This window comes from Bos mutus, chromosome 2 (genome assembly GCF_027580195.1).
Source record: "Bos mutus isolate GX-2022 chromosome 2, NWIPB_WYAK_1.1, whole genome shotgun sequence".
Taxonomy (NCBI): domain Eukaryota; kingdom Metazoa; phylum Chordata; class Mammalia; order Artiodactyla; family Bovidae; genus Bos; species Bos mutus.
The window spans coordinates 113,861,540-113,877,203 of record NC_091618.1 but is presented as its reverse complement, the minus strand read 5'-3'; the positions used below and the strand labels follow the sequence as shown (position 1 = coordinate 113,877,203).

The window sequence follows — 15,664 nt, the reverse complement described above, 5'->3', positions numbered from 1 at the left end:
GGATGGACCGACCACCTTCTTAGTCCAGGACATCAATTCTGAAGTGCATATATTCCCAACTTCTCTGCTTTCATTTAAGGGGATACACAGCCTTGATATCTTAGCACTATGATTAAATGGTTATTGTATTAATGATAACTTGTTCTTTTCAAATGCACACGTTCTAACATGCGTAGTCTTAGTGAGTGTTAACTTTTCTTTGGAGCCTGGAGGTGGCGGCTTTCAGGGCCGGCCAGTAACAGCTCAAGCAAGAGAGGAGAACCTCAGCTTTCTCCAAATGTTTGCTGTGGATGCTACCGTATTTGAAGATGTGGGTGGCTGATGATAAATCCATCTCCACTAGGAGCAAAACTACTCAACCCCAGCTGATTCTTGGTGGAGACAACGGGCATTTTCCACGAAAAGAGCAGCATAGCTTCCCCACGCAATGGTCAGGGAGACAGATGCGGACAGACCCTGGGCCTTCGAGGGTGCCACTCCATATTAAAATTCATTTTTGAGATGAATTTGAATTTAAGGTGTCCAGAAGCACGATCCCTCTTTGGAGAGCAGAGAAGGCGAGGAGAAAAGGCTTCCGCTTGGGGTTGGAGAGGGGGCACCCCGACAGCTGGAGAACTAGCAGTCCGTAGGGGGAAAAGGCCCTCGGCTGGACACCCCTTCCAGTTCCCGCTCCTCTGCAAGCACACGGGAGGTGGACGGAGCGACGCACGAGCCCCAGCCTCCTAATCGCCCCACTCCTGTCGTGCACCTCGGGGCTCGCCAGTCTGTGGGACGCAGAGCCTCAGCCCCAGGGAGCGCGGGCGCGGCACACAGAGAGGCGGGCGAAGGGCCGGCGGCGGCCTCGCAGCGCGTCCACATGTGGCGGGGCCGCGGGGCGGGGTGGGGGGAGCCGAGGGGGAGGGTTTACATCCAGCGAAGTTCCCGGATGGTCTCAGCCTCCGGGCTCTGAGCGCTTTTCCTGCCCGGCCGGCTCAGCCCTGCGGACCGGGGAGAAGTTTCCCAGAAAAAAATGCCCGGCGCGCCGCGGGGCCCTGGAGCCGCACGGAGCCGCTGCTCGGTAAGGGACGCGCCGCCGCCGCCGCCGAGGGTGCGATCGGGCTCCGGGGACTCAGAGCAGCGCCCTTGGAGACCCTCGCAGCCGCCGGGGACCCCGGGGAGGGGTTGGACTGGACGGCTGGGCTGGGCAGCGCGGCTCGGCGCCCGGTGGGCGCGGGCGGGGGCCGGGGGAACGTCGGGGCTGCGTCCGCTGCGGGCGGGGGCGCGGGCGCGCGGTCTCCCGAGGGGCGCGACTCGGGCCCAGCGGATCGCGCGTCCTCCGGGTGCCGGCGGGTGGGGGAAGAAGGGGCCGCGGACCGGTGGGCTCCGGACGCGGGCGTTTCCAGGGCTGGGCGCGCTGCTGGGCTCTGTCTAGCCTGGGGCCGCCCAGGGGTCTCGCCCCTCGCTCGCGCCGTAGGTACCCGCTGCAGGGGCTTCGCGGGATGCGCTGGGGCGCGACTCCCCCTACTGCTTCCCAGCCCCAGCGCAGGCGGGTGGGGGCTTTCGGGCATCCCCGGGGCCAGTTCCTGCTCTGGAGCCGCCTCGCCTTCTTCGCTTGGGAGTTGTGCCCATCCCGCAATTCAGATTCCCCAACTCTCCTCCCGCCGGGTGCCCCAGACTGCTGCTCGCGCCCCGGGCGCGCGTTCGATGTGTGCGGCGACCTTAGAGGACTTCCAATCCGTGTCAGCGCTTTTCTCCCTGGGCCTCTCCCGAACTTTCCGGACAGCTTCGCTGCAGTCTCACTCCCTCTGTTTTTTCTTTTTAAAAAAGAGAACAGTTAAAGTTGCAAGAGTAAGTAAAAGAAACCAGCTGACCCAGTCAGGGTGACCCAAATCTTCAATTCGTGGTTAGACTTTGAACTTTTTGAGATTCACAAAGGGTGTGTCTGTGAGGAACCGAGCCTGGCTAGATCCTCTGGTCCTGCTGGATCCCGGAGTAATACATATTCCTTCCTGGACTCCTGACTTTATCTCAGTTCTCTGGGATGCCTCTCAGGTTGTCAGGAGTAACTGGATGGACTTGGTCCCCCTTTCTGAAAATTGTGTGTCCCTGTTGTCTCTTGGATGGTCACTGGACCGCTGGCCGTGGCTAGTCGCAGACTTAAGGCGGTGCAGCCACGGAACCCTGGACAGAGTCCCGCCCGTGGTGGGTTTTATTTTGCCAGTTTCCCAACACAGTTCCAAAACAATACTGTAGCTTCATTTTGAGTCATTGGCATATTTTTCCCTTTCAAAAATGCCTTTTTCTGTAACGGATAAAATAACTGCAAAGAATTTTCATTAGGCCATCAGTGTGTGTGTGCTCAATCGTGGCCATTGCTTTGCAGCCTTATGGACTGTAGCTGGCCAGTCTCTTCTGTCCATGGAATTTTCCGGACAAGAATTCTTGAGTGGGTTGCCATTCCCTTCTCCAGGAGATCTTCCGGACCTAGGGATTGAAACTACCTCTCCTGCATTGGCAGGCAGATTCTTTATTTACCACTAGCGTCACCTGGGAAGCCCTAACCCTTCTTTGGGGTGCTTATAACTCTGCCTTCCACTCTTGCTGTGTATCTTTACCTGCCTTATATCCCCTGATTGAGTCTCTCAGGGACTAAATCCTCAGCCACTTGTTGAGTGGAATTGTGCAGACTAGACTGCAGATGATATTAAAATCATCTTCTTCCTTGGGACCTACCCAACCTTTGCCATAGCTTTGGTTCTCTGAGCAGCACCTAAACTCTTAGGTTTGTGTGATGTAGAACAGGAAGATTTGTAAGCAAGTTAAGATCAGATTCTGATACATTTAGAGACAATGGGGTTACTTCAGGGGTGGAGATTCATGCCTTCTTTCACTTGTTTGTTCATTTCACCAATTAAGTGTCTACTGTGTGTTCAACCACTTTCTGGTTGCTTAGGCATATCATGGGCTTTCCTGGTGCCTCAGATGGTAAAGAATTCACTTGCAATGAGGGAGACATGGGTTTGATCCCTGGGTTGGGAAGATCTCCTGGAGAAGGGAACAGCTACCCACTCCAGTATTCTGGCCTGGAGAATTCCATAGACAGAGGAGCCTGGCAGACTACAGTCCATGGGATCACAGAAGAGTTGGACAAGACTGGGCGACTGTCACTTTCACTTTAGGCATATCATGCATGTTTGGGATGCCTTGAGCCTCACTTATCTCATCCAAGAATTGGGGTTGATAATCTTTGCTCTTCCTCCATCTCTTGGTGTGAGGATCAAGTGGAATGACAATGACATGTGAAACAGCAAAAAGCACAGCACAGGGCAGTGACGAGGTGAGGTGCCTCTACCTTTTAAACATACTATCTTGTACTATCTCAGTTGCCCAGGCCAGGGATGAGCCCGCTTTTTGGGGAAGTATTTCTTATTTGGTCTGTGTCACTGCCTTAAATATTTCGGGATGGTCCTCACTATGGTTGTAATTCTAGAAACATATAGGGTTTTTACATTGCACATCAGGAGAACAGAATTAAACGAAAGTGCCTTTTTGTTGCTGTTGCTGTAACCCCTTCACTTTTAAGCATTTGTTGTTTGGAATCCTGTCTCCCAGCCATCATCTTCCTGAAGCCCACCCTCCCATGAGGTCTACCAGATTTCTCATGATTTTCATATAGAGGTTTCTCTACCACCGTGCCCCAGCAATCCACAATTACGCTACAGTGCTGGAAGGTTGGAGAAGGCAATGGCAACCCACTCCAGTACTTTTGCCTGGAAAATGCCATGGACGGAGGTGCCTGGTGGGCTGCTGTCTGAGTTGGACATGGCTGATGTGACTTAGCGGCAGCAGCAGCTGGAAGGTTTGATGGGCCTGGTGAATAAGCAGGACCCACATATGTGAATCAAGTCACAGTTGAAAACAAGCAAGATGCTCATTTGGCATTGAGGGTTCCTTTTGGGGATCACTGTTGTGCTCTGTGTCGGGGGAGAAGTAGAGACCTGACTCAGAAGGAGGTGGAATTTGGCCTTGAATGCTTACCTTCTGGTGGAGATGAGATACTGTCTTGAACAGCAGGAATGCAGGGGAGAATTTGGTAAATAAGATGAAAAAAAGGTACAGATCAAATACAGGGGATGTAGACGAGAATGAAATTACTTCCAGCTGGAGGGAGTCAGTCTCCCCTCATTTGTCCATCTAACAAGTATTTAAAGTGTCTGCCATGTGCCAGGCCTGGGGAGATTCATGGGCATGTGTACACTGTGTTCCATCTTCCTTGCTCCAGTCAAGGAAACGTGCAGCTGTCTCCTCCCTAGAAGAAATAAACACTTTCTTACCCGCTTCATTGCCCAGCCCAACATCTATCAATTGTTCCTTACCGTGTAGAGATTGCAATCAGGTTAAAATAATTAACTCTGTCTCTTGTATACTTTGGAATAATAAAAACTCTGAGGCTCACCACTTCCCCAGAATACCTTCAATTAGTTGAGTAATACTTTGCCACCTAGCACACTTTAACCAGTATTGAAGTATTCGGTCCTTAGTCAAGGGTGTGACTTCTAGAGTCTTGATTCTGTAAGGCTGGGGTGAGGCCCAGGAATCTATTTTTGAAAGCCCCCCAGGTGGTACTGATGTCATACCACCTTCGAAGTTCCATAAAGGTAAAAGCATGGGCCAGGACGTCAGGCAGAGCTTCCAGTCCCAGCTCTGTCTTTTACATGTCCTGCAACTTATGCTTCTTTATCTTTAGCATTAGAGTAACCATCTCTGCCTTTGGAGTTGTGCTGAGGGCCGGATGACGTCATGGATGTGCGTCCCTTGGCAGATTATCCAGCACAGTGCTGCTGCTAGGTATCTGTGGGTCTTTATTATGCTTGTGCAGAACACTGCGTTGGTATTCTCCTTTCCATATGGAAATACAAAAAGAGCCTAAACACAGGAACTGCTTTTTATATAAATTACCATGTAATAATCCCTCAGCCGTCTGTAGTCATCTGAGTGTTTCACAGTGATCACCTCATGGATTCTGTTCATAGCTGCGGAGGCGGGATGTTACAGAGGAGAATGTCAGTATGGGCAGAAGTCGGGCTGCCAGCCTGGGGTATCTGCTTAGCCACTCGAGCTGCTCACCGAGATGACCAGGGCAGCTAAAGGTGGGGGGCCACAGTGGGGCGGGAGGAGAGTGCTACCTCCTGCCACTTTGGCACTGGGAAGTACCAGGGTAACGTTTTGTGGTGGACGGTCACACAGTGGTCATTGTCCACGTGGGATGACCAGGGGGTCTGCCTGCTCCAGGCCGAGCTGCTTTGGTCATAGGTACAGAGCCCACGTCCACAGGGTGGGGTAGCACTGCTCTCATCTTCTCTGATGGCCAAGGCTGCTCGGCGTCTCAGGCTTCAGGTCAGGCATCCATACTTGGGGAGAAGTCTAAAATAATTGAGTTTGCTAATAATCAGTAAAACAACATAGCTAAAGTAAGTAAACAGGCAACACAATCATCTACAATTTTCATTAGTTCAGAGGTTTCAGAAACATGGTTCATATTGTAAAACCATGTTGCTGTGATGTTGTATGAGTAGTCATCCCTCGGTATCCGAGGAGGATTGGTCAAGGACCTCCTGTGGAGACCAAAGTCTGCAGGCCTGGAGGGCTGACTGTAACATTTTAGTATTGCCTACTAGCCACCAGGCTTCCCTGGTGGCTCAGATTGTAAAGAATCTGCCTGCAATGCAGGAGACCTGGCTTCAATCCCTGGGTTGGGAAGATCCCCTGGAGGAGGCACGGCAACCCACTCCAGTATTCTTGCCTGGAGAATCCTATGGACTGAGGAGCCTGGCGGGCTACAGTGACCAAGAGTCAGACATAACTGAATAACTAAGCATACACTGCTGCTGCTAAGTCGCTTCAGTTGTGTCCGACCGACTCTGTGCGACCCTATGGACGGCAGCCCCCCCAGGCTCCCCTGTCCCTGGGATCCTAGTGATATATTTTTTAACTCTTCTATTAAGCCAGCTTTCCAGTGTTGCTCAGTTTTTCTTTTTAATTTCCTTTTATCACTTAGTTGTAGTAAAGTGAATCAAATTTTCAAAATTTTCTATGATCTAGCCCAAATTTTATGAAGTCTTCCTTCCTCCTTCCTTCCGCCTTCCCTCCCCTCTTTCTTTTCTTTCTTTAACATTATCATTTCCTATGTGTTTGTTTTAATTTAATCATTTAGTAGTCACATAACCCTGTTAGGTAGATTCTATACATATATGTGGAGCCTGAGATCCAGAGAAGTTAGGTATCTTGCCCAAGGTCACGTAGGTAGTGACAGAACTAGTATTCAAGCCTGGGGCAGTCTGATTCCACACTCTGCATTTTTAACCCTTAACTTCACCTTCTGCCGTATTATACAGTACCTTTCACGTTGTGGACTCCAGCCAAAGATTCTTTTCCATCCCCATCTGTATGTCTCTGCATTCTGTTGACACTACCCTTCTTTTCACGTGTATGTTGAGTCCTATAGATTCTTCAAATAGTCCACAAATACTTGTTGAGAAGAAAGATTGCAGACTTTGCTAATACTCAGTAAAAGAAAGAATTCCCTGGAGAAGAAAATGGCAACATACTCCAGCATTCTTGCCTGGAGAATCCCATGGACTGAGGAGCCTGGTGGGCTACAGTCCATGGGGTCACAAGAGTCAAACACGACTTGGCGACTAAACCACCCAAAAGAAGAATTAGCTAAAATAAACAGGAGACACAATCACCAACGAATTTTAGTGGTTTCGATGAACATGGTTCACATTGTAAAAACATGCTGAAATGCTTACGAAAAGTTGAAATGCTCTCCGAAAGTTTGTTTCTTCCCTCTTCTTAGTAAATTCTAAAGGCAGCCTGTTTGGGCCTCACCTGTGTCTCAGAATCCACTTTATTCTGTTTTGAAATCATTTGCATGTGCTTTTTTTCTTTTTCCTTGTTAGATTGGAAACTCTCTGGAGGCAATAAATTAAAAAAACTTAAATTCTCTCAGAAATAGTAGGTTCTCAATTAACATTTGTTGAATGGCAGTTTATTTGTGCCACTCTGGTTGTGAAATTTGAAGTGAGCGAATTTTTTTATGACGGCAAAGTAGATCTTGATGTTGGTTTCTGAAGATGCTGGGGAGCAAGTTTCATTTCATTCTAAGAGTGATTTCATCCTTCACCATGACTGATCTGTGTACAACATTACTTTTTATCACATACATAATTATCTTTAAATGCTGTTTATCTGTATATCTTCCAAGTTGAATAATAACAATGATCCTAATAATAAAGAAATGAGATTGTGGTCTGGTGGGGAATATGGGAATTATTATTGTGGAACTTAAGAAGTAACATTTCCTGATCTAATACCTGTATGTGGTTCATTTCCACATTAGTGAGATTTTGGACTCTCCCACCCACCAATTTTTCCATCTTTTTCTTTTCTTTTTTTTTTACATCACTTGAGATGTGAAACTTGAGTATGAGCAAAATTGAAGGACACTAGCCTCTCCCCAGACTGCCACAGATTCTTTTGTTATTTGGAAGATAAATAGTTCTCTTAGGTAAGAGCTGTCTGCAGGAGGAAGGAAATTGTGAATAAAATGGAAAATTGAGGTCCAAATAGTTTCCTGAGCCAGAGGAGTCAATTACAGTTTTAAATAAAAGTTAGTTTTATATAATTTCTATTTTTCTTAAGGCAACACACATCTATATATGTTTCTGTATATTTATGCTGTTGTTGTTGTTGTTCAGTCGCTCAGTCGTGTCTGACTCTTTGCTACCCCATGGACTGCAGCACGCCAGGCTTCCCTGTCCTTCACCATCTCCTGGAGCTTGCTCAAACCCATGTCCATTGAGTTGGTGATGCCATCCAGCCATCTCATCCTCTGTCGTCCCCTTCTCCTGCCTTCAGTCTTTCCCAGCATCAGGTCTTTTCTAATGAGTTGGCTCTTCACATCAGGTGGCCAAGGTAGTAAAGTTTCAGCTTCAACGTCAGTCCTTCTAATGAATATTCAGGATTGAATATCTATGCACATTGACATTATTTAAATTTAATTTTCTCTCATAGACAGTACTTGATTACCTTAAATATTGTATATGTAATGCGTACACCTTACCTCACTGTTAACAGCTAAACACGGTTTGATTACATCCCTCCTGTTCTCCCTCCTCCACTCCTCTTATTCGAGACTGTGTTTTATGGATATTTGCCTTTTGATTGCCTGATTTTTTCAGTATTTCTTGGACATATTGCTACTCTGTTGTTAGTAGCTGCATGGCATTCTACTGCTGGGTGAATATATATGCCTGTTCACTGACCATCTTCCCAGCTGTTAGCTCTTGCTAATGATGTCCAGACAACTATTCCACTGAGTCAAGTTAAAGAAGCAGCCAATTCAGTGACAGCATCAGTATAATTATAAAACAGACCAAATGAGCAGTTAGTTGAATTTCTTGCTCTTCAACTACTTGTGTGTCACCCAGCCCATTTCTGAAACTTCCCAAGCATTTTTCTATAGACATAAGCAGGAGATAAGATCTCTTGACTGAAGATTTAGGCCTGGGAAGGACCAAGAAAGAAATCTGACTACATCTTAGAATGATGTCATTTTAAAGTGTTGAATATGGTAACAAATAATATTTCAGGAAACTGGGAAACTTTTTTTCCCTTAGGCATGGGGGAATAGATTTTGAAAGCAGAGAACCTTTAGACTTTGGAACTATCTTGAGAAAATGTGTACCCTAGCTGTTTTTTTAAAAAAATGTAAACAGTGAGATCAGTGTCTTAACCACAATAGCCTTGTGTTATGGGATAGATATTTAAAGAGTGGAGGCAGTCAGATCAGCCCAAGATAAAAGGGGAAAGAAATGGGCTGTTCTTGAAGAGGCTTATATAATGTAAGCAGAACATATATGTGCTGTGGGAGGGACTTTCAGGAAAGACTAGGGTGATGGATGGGGAGAAAAGGGGTGGGGGCAGGAAGGATAAAAGACAAAACCAGTTATCTTTCCCAAGCCCCAGAAGGCAGGCTGAAGGACACTAAGTTGCGTTTTCAGGTGGTACTGAAATTTCTAATTCAAAAATTGAGTAACTAGAAAAAGGCAAAAGAGTTGAGGTCTTTTTAAAGAAAATCTTTCAAAAGTAGTAATTTACTTTAGCAGTGCCTTTTCCTATCTATTAAAGCTAGAATTTGATTGCCATGCATAGTTTTAAACAGGGGTCCCTAACCTCTACTTTCCTTGTAGCTCAGCTGGTAAAGAATCTGCCTGTAATTCAGGAGACCTGGGTTTGATGCCTGGGTTGGGAAGATCCCCTGGAGAAGGGAAAGGCTACCCACTCCAGTATTCTGGCCTAGAGAATTCCAGGGAGTGTATAGTCCATGGGGTCGCAAAGAGTCGGGGACATGACTGAGCGACTTTCACTTTTTCCCCAACCTCTGGAGTCTAATGCCTAATGGTCTAAGGTGTAGCTGATGTAATAATGATAGAAATAACGTGCACAATACATGTAAAGCACTTGAATCATCCCCAAATCATCTCCTACTCTCCGGTCTGTGGAAAAGTTGTCTTCCACAAAACTGGTCTCTGGTACCGGAAAGGTTGAGGATTGATGGTAAGATATAACCCAAAGCATCTCAGATTTTGTGAGTAAAATTCCACATTGTTCTTTTCCCTAGAGTTTTAGCACTGTTAAAAAAAAAAAAAAAGCCTCACATGTTATTTGAGACAAAATTAAAAGATCATTGTTAAAATTGGGAATTACTTTACTTTGTGTGATACTTTACAAAGCTGTTGAAGCTAGAACCTTATTAATTAAATAGTGTAAACCTTCCCCCTTAATCTTCTCCCTTTGATGAGGAACTGGGAGAACAAAAAGGAAAAACAATTCTCAAGTTGGTTAAAGGACTGTACAGGAGTTATTATGGTATTATTTTCACTATAGCATTCCTTTCAGTATAGGATTGTTGTATACATCATCTCTACTGTGATGAAACATGTCCCTTTTGTTAACCACCAAGCCAGGTGCTCAGTCTTTATAATTTGGTCTTTGCTTCCTTGTTTTTGCTGAAAATGTGTTTCTTATCACTTAAAAAAATAAATTACAGTTTTTACCTTGTTCAGCTTATTAAAGTATTATGTGCTTGACATAAATAAATGAGAAAGCAGTATACAAAGAAAGAGTTTATAAGTTTTCTCCTATGTCTCTCAAATCTAACCACTCGAGGTAATTGATATTATCAATTTGGGATATGCCCTTCTTTTTCTCTTTGCTTATAAAACTATATAGAAATATATATGTAAATATATCTTTCTATTAAGAATAGAAACATGATACACATTAGGCTACATGATTTTTAAATTATGGTATATTGACATATAACATAGTATAAGTTTGAGGAATTCGACGCATTGATTTGATTCACTCATATATTGTAATATATTACCACCATAAGTTCACTAATACCTCCATCATGTCATGAAGTTATCTTTTTTAGTGTTGAAATCATTTAAGATCTAGTCTCTTAGCAACTTTCAAGTATTTAAAGAAATGTTAACTGTAATCACAATCCTGTTCATTAGATCCCTAGAATTTACTCATCTTCCCACTGCAACTTTATAACCTTTAACCAACATGCCAGGGTTCTCTTACTCCCTCCCCGCAGCAGCCCCGGTAACCATCATTCTTCTCTCTGTTTCTGTAAGTTCAACTTTTTTCAGTTTCCACATACAAGTGAGATGATACAGTATCTGTCTTTTTTGGAGTTGTTTCACTTAGCATAATGCCTTCGCGATTCATCCATGTTTTCACAAATGGAAGGATTTCCTTCTCTCTCTTGGCTGAATAATATTCCAGTTACGTGTGTGTAAGACAGAGATTGTCTGTATCCATCCATTGATGGACACTTGTTCCTTATCTTGGCTATTGTAAAGAATGCTACAATAAACATGGAGGTGAAGATATCTTTTTGATATCCACAAGAGTATTTTTTCACATAACAGAACATTACAGACCTTCCCTCCAAATTAAAAATTCATTTATATTATGGCTGATTAATATTCCATAATTTAACCATTCAAGTTTTGTGTTACTGCAGTTCTTCCCTGTACATCCGTGTGTTCTGAACAGAAGCTTTGATTTCTGTCAGAGTCCCTAAAGTGGTATTACTTGCTAAAAGCTGTAGTAATTCAGTCTTACTAAAACTATTTGAAAATATCTGCTTCCCCACAGCCTTGCCAATGTAATTCATTTTAGAAGTATAAACTTTATAATCTCTTTTTCCTGTTTTGTTTCACATTATTTCTTTTGGGAGCACTTGTCACTTTAAAAAAAAAAATCCATTTGTTTGAATTATTCATGCCCTCTCTTTTCCTGAAGTTTCTGAGGTGCATATGGTCTGTCTTCTAGACCTGGAGAAGAGACACTTCAGCCTAAACTCACCGAGCTTAACTGTTCTGTATTGAAATGAAACAAAACACTTGATATCTGCATATAACAAAGTAAATATAGATCTTTTGATTCCAGTTTTCTCTTTGTGAAATATGTAAGAAATTGTCTCAGGAACTATAAATGTTTTAACAGGAAAACATGGAAACTTATAAAATGCAAAGATGGGAAATTTTAAAGGAGTTTTAAGCTTGCACAACTAACTGGGTTTCCCTCTTGACTCTTAAAGTCTGAAAACAAGCATTCTTTGGGAGCATTAGTTATAAGTTATGCTGAATTGCATCAAGAGGAAAAAGTGAATCATGGCAGATAGGAATTTAGACCTGGAGTGTGAGTGAAAGCCCCTGCTCTTATGCTCCTGCTTGTTTTTCTGGGAGGTGAGGCTCGATTCCACTGCTCCTGTCCTTGTAGTTGCTGAGTTCATTATAAAATTATTTGTATATAACTCCAGCAGTACATTGACTAATCAGAAACAGCTGTACAACTGGATTCGTTTATATGAACAGAATAGCTAAATCAATCCGCAAAATTTCTTGTATTCGATGAGGTTGGGCCAACATTGTGTAGCCCAGAATAATAACAGTGCTTTGTAACTAACCTGACACAGATGGCAAAAAGATTGCGTCTGGGCAGCAGACGTTGGAACTGAAAATTAAGAAACCTTGTGAGCCCTTGATGTCTGCCATAATAAATTGTTGCTGTCTTTTTAATGTGAGTGTTTTAAAGGCTAGGAAACATCATGAAGGGACGTCCTGTTTAGGAAAGAACACATCTGAATTGGACCCTCTGAGAGCTGTGTCTCCTGAATGAGGTGGAATTGTCCAGATCAGTGTCCCCGGAAAGATAAATTTGTACTTCCTGCCAAACTGTCAGGGCCAAAAGAAGCCAAGGGCCTCTTGCTGGGAAATGACCACAGACCAGATGGGCTCACTGGCAAGTCTACCTGGAGGGAGCCTCACTGCCTTAGGGAGAAACACATGGTCCCCACTGAGACTGAGGCTGAAGTCCTGGCATAACATAGCCAGAGGAATTCCTCAGAATGTGTGTCCTTTTGCAGAGCCCAAAGGTCCACAGGAGCTGTGTGACTTAAAGAATGCAACCTCGTCCATATGCTTCTCACAGTTAGTCTTAAGGCGGACTTCGGTGCAGTCAGGTGTGAGGTCTGATGAGAACAGAAAGATCTCTAGACCCTGAGTCTGCAGGGCTGGCCCAGTCCTCCAGGACTCTGAACTCTCCACTCTCAAAAACACAGGTCTTTCTCAAGGCCAGAAATCCGCTGGCCCCCAACTAGCCAGAGTCCTAAGGCCGGACTGGGTTCTAGGTACCTACTTGGCCTTGGTAGGGAAACGCATTAGGTTTTAGCCAAAGTGACAGTGAGGGAAGGTGGTGCCCGGGGGAACTGGGCACTGATCACAGTTTGGGGATTTACAAACACTCATCTTCTTGGGGCTCCCATATGCTGTTGCCTGAAGGCATGGGTCCCTACTGCCCTACCCTCACTTTCACTCTGCCCCTGTTTTGGATATCCCTCAATCCTCAGAGATAGACTCTTGAATGTAAGTCACTTCCATGTTAAGACCTGATATCAGCTAGCTTATTTACTTAATTGCTTTTGCACTGACCCTCTGCTAAAGGTAGAGCAGTAAAGTGAAAAGAGCTGTAGGAGCCATAGACTAGGCGTTTACCACTTGTTTTATAATCCCAGCTTTGTTGCCTAGTCATCCTATGACCCTGACAGCAGTAAAGCCCTGTGCAAAGAGTAAAGGAATCTGTAAGAATGGGGAGAAGGGTGAGGCTAGGATGTCTGCAGTGCCTGTGATGGGCATATACCTGACGTCTCCAGTTAAGGTGCTTCTGAACAGTGCAGTTGTTAACAGTTTAACTCATCAGTTGGAAAGTCGGTTTAAGTCTGAAATGTTACTTTACCTGTTTTTGACTAAGTATTTGATAAATAAGGGGGAGAAATGAATGTCATATTTCTAATTAGCTAAAATAGGGTGGCTGTATTATGTGTAACTCATAGGGTTTTTCATTTATACTCGAATTTTATTTTATTCTTAGAAAAAGACCATTAGATTATCTTGTAATGTTATTTGTGGGAGTGAGATATGGCCAAATAAGTCCAGGTGTGTCTGGCAGATCTTGTTTTTCTTAAATCCAATGAAAATCACACTAGCTCACATGTGCCTACACTCATCCATTATACGCACCTTATTCTGTATTGGTGCACACATGGTCCTAACCCTGAAACCACGTGTCCTCACCATCTGCCACCCACAGGTGCATGCACACACACACACACACACACACACACACACACACACACGTCTTTGGCTTGCCCCTTTTAAAGAACACTTCAGATAGAACCAGGAAGTACCGATTCTAAACGTTGCAGGGAAAACACGAGTATTGCTGAGTTTTGTATACATCAGCCTTTGCAACTTCTCAGAAGGCAGAGGCTATTGCTCAGTCATGTGCCCTTTGTATAGTCTTAGACCAAGCATCGTATGCAGGTGAATGTAAGTGTGTGCTTCGGGTGTGCCCTTTGATGGTGGGGATTCCCCAGGGGGTGGGGGAAAATGCCCGTGTAGGGCTTTGCCTTGGGAGCTCTGCAGTGGCCATTGATTGGCGGTTGTGACCACTGCTGGTTGAGTCCTTTGTTTGTGTTTCTGACTCCTGGTCTGAGGAGCAACACATTGCTGTTTTGGCTCAGAAGCAGATCATCTTGGATAGTACCCAAGAAACTGCACACTGCTCTTGCTTCTTGAGATTGGTGCTGACATTCCAGGGCCTTCAGTTGTGCGTGGAAAGATCCTGGACCAACACGCTGGTAAATGGGGCCCCTGTGGACTTTTTGCTCTACAGAGAGGTCAGACAAACTTGTCTACTTGGGAGGGCTTCCCCGGTGGCTCAGCAGTAAAGAATCCACCGGCAGTGCAGGAGCCTGGGGAGACATGAATTCGATCCCTGGATCAGAAAGATCCCCTGGAGAAGGAAATGGCAACCCACTCCAGTATTCTTGCCTGAAGAATCCCATGGACAGAGGAGCCTGGTGGGCTACAGTCCATAGGATCACAAGGAGTTGGACGTGATTGAAGTGACTTAGCGTGCACCCATGAACACATACGCATCTACCTGGGAAGCCAAACCTTGGTACTGGTGCCCGAGGGAGCCCAACCACCATTTGCAAATAAGGTTGTGATGAGGAGGAGAAACTTTCTGAGTTCCAACCCAGATGCCCAGGGGAAGATAGAGGCCCAGTAAAACTTACCCTTTGTCCCCTTCAGCTCTAGGCTTAGCAATACTGAGGGAGAGAGGAAGTGGGAGGAGGTTCTGGTGGTGGAGAGAGTGCAGAGGTCAGCAGTGACCACAGGAAGAGGATCTGCTGGTTCTGAGCTAAAGGGAGAAGAAGCCCCAGCAGTGGGAGTGAAGGGACGTGGATCCTAAGCTTGGATCCTCTTCAGGGTGAGAAGCTTCCCGACCTAAGACGGTTGCTGGGTGGGGGCCCTGGCAGTGCAGGGAAACATGGGGAGCTGGAGAAGGCTGTGGCTGCCCTTAGAAAGAAGTCATTAGGAAGCAGAAACAAGAGGCTGCCTGCCTTCTCTTGTTCACTCACAGAAGTCAGGAATGAATTATTCTGCTTCTGATTTCTAGTAATGATGCTCAGACAAGCAGTAATAATAATAGCATCTAATAACATAAATATTGCTTACTTATGTGCCAGGTAATGTTCTTAGTGCTTTGAATTAACTCACTGAGTCCACATAGCCACCCTGTGAGGCAGGCACTATTATCTTCATTTTACAGATGAGGAATTTGAGGTTAGCCAGCTTGCCCAAGTTCACATGGCTAAGGTGGCAGAGGCAAGAGTCCGTCCAGTCCATTTGGCTTCAGAGCCTGTGCTGAGCCATGATACCCACTTGGCTCTTCAATAAAAGAGATTCAATAGTAAAGGACTTAGGTGGCCCCAGTTTTTTTCATGCACATGGTTGACCGCTGATACAGTGTTCTGGGGAAGTAACCTGGACTTCTTGTTTCTCTGCAGACTTCTGGGTTAGTGTCACCAATGCGTTGCAAAAAGGACAGCCAGGAAAAATAAAGACCAACAGCTGAGCTATCAGCAGAAAGATCTGCTCTTTGCATGGTGTTCGGAGTCCCACCTTAACTTTACTCTAAATCACCCAACCTAATACCTGACACCCATCACAGCCATACATTCTCAGTGACCCCT

The 15,664-nt window shown here is 45.2% G+C and overlaps 1 protein-coding gene across 2 annotated transcripts in view; it reads left to right on the top strand.

Moving 5' to 3' along the window:
• The first annotated feature begins 897 nt into the window (after window positions 1–897).
• The window catches only part of WIPF1 (WAS/WASL interacting protein family member 1), a 129,013-nt gene continuing 114,246 nt past the window's right edge, over window positions 898–15,664 (top strand). Inside the window, exon 1 of one of the 2 annotated variants that reach the window (XM_070358676.1) lies at window positions 898–1,057. The gene's annotated coding sequence lies outside the window, so the exon portion shown is untranslated. The remainder of the gene's footprint in view (window positions 1,058–15,664) is intronic. The other variant, XM_070358683.1, reaches the window with a different exon arrangement.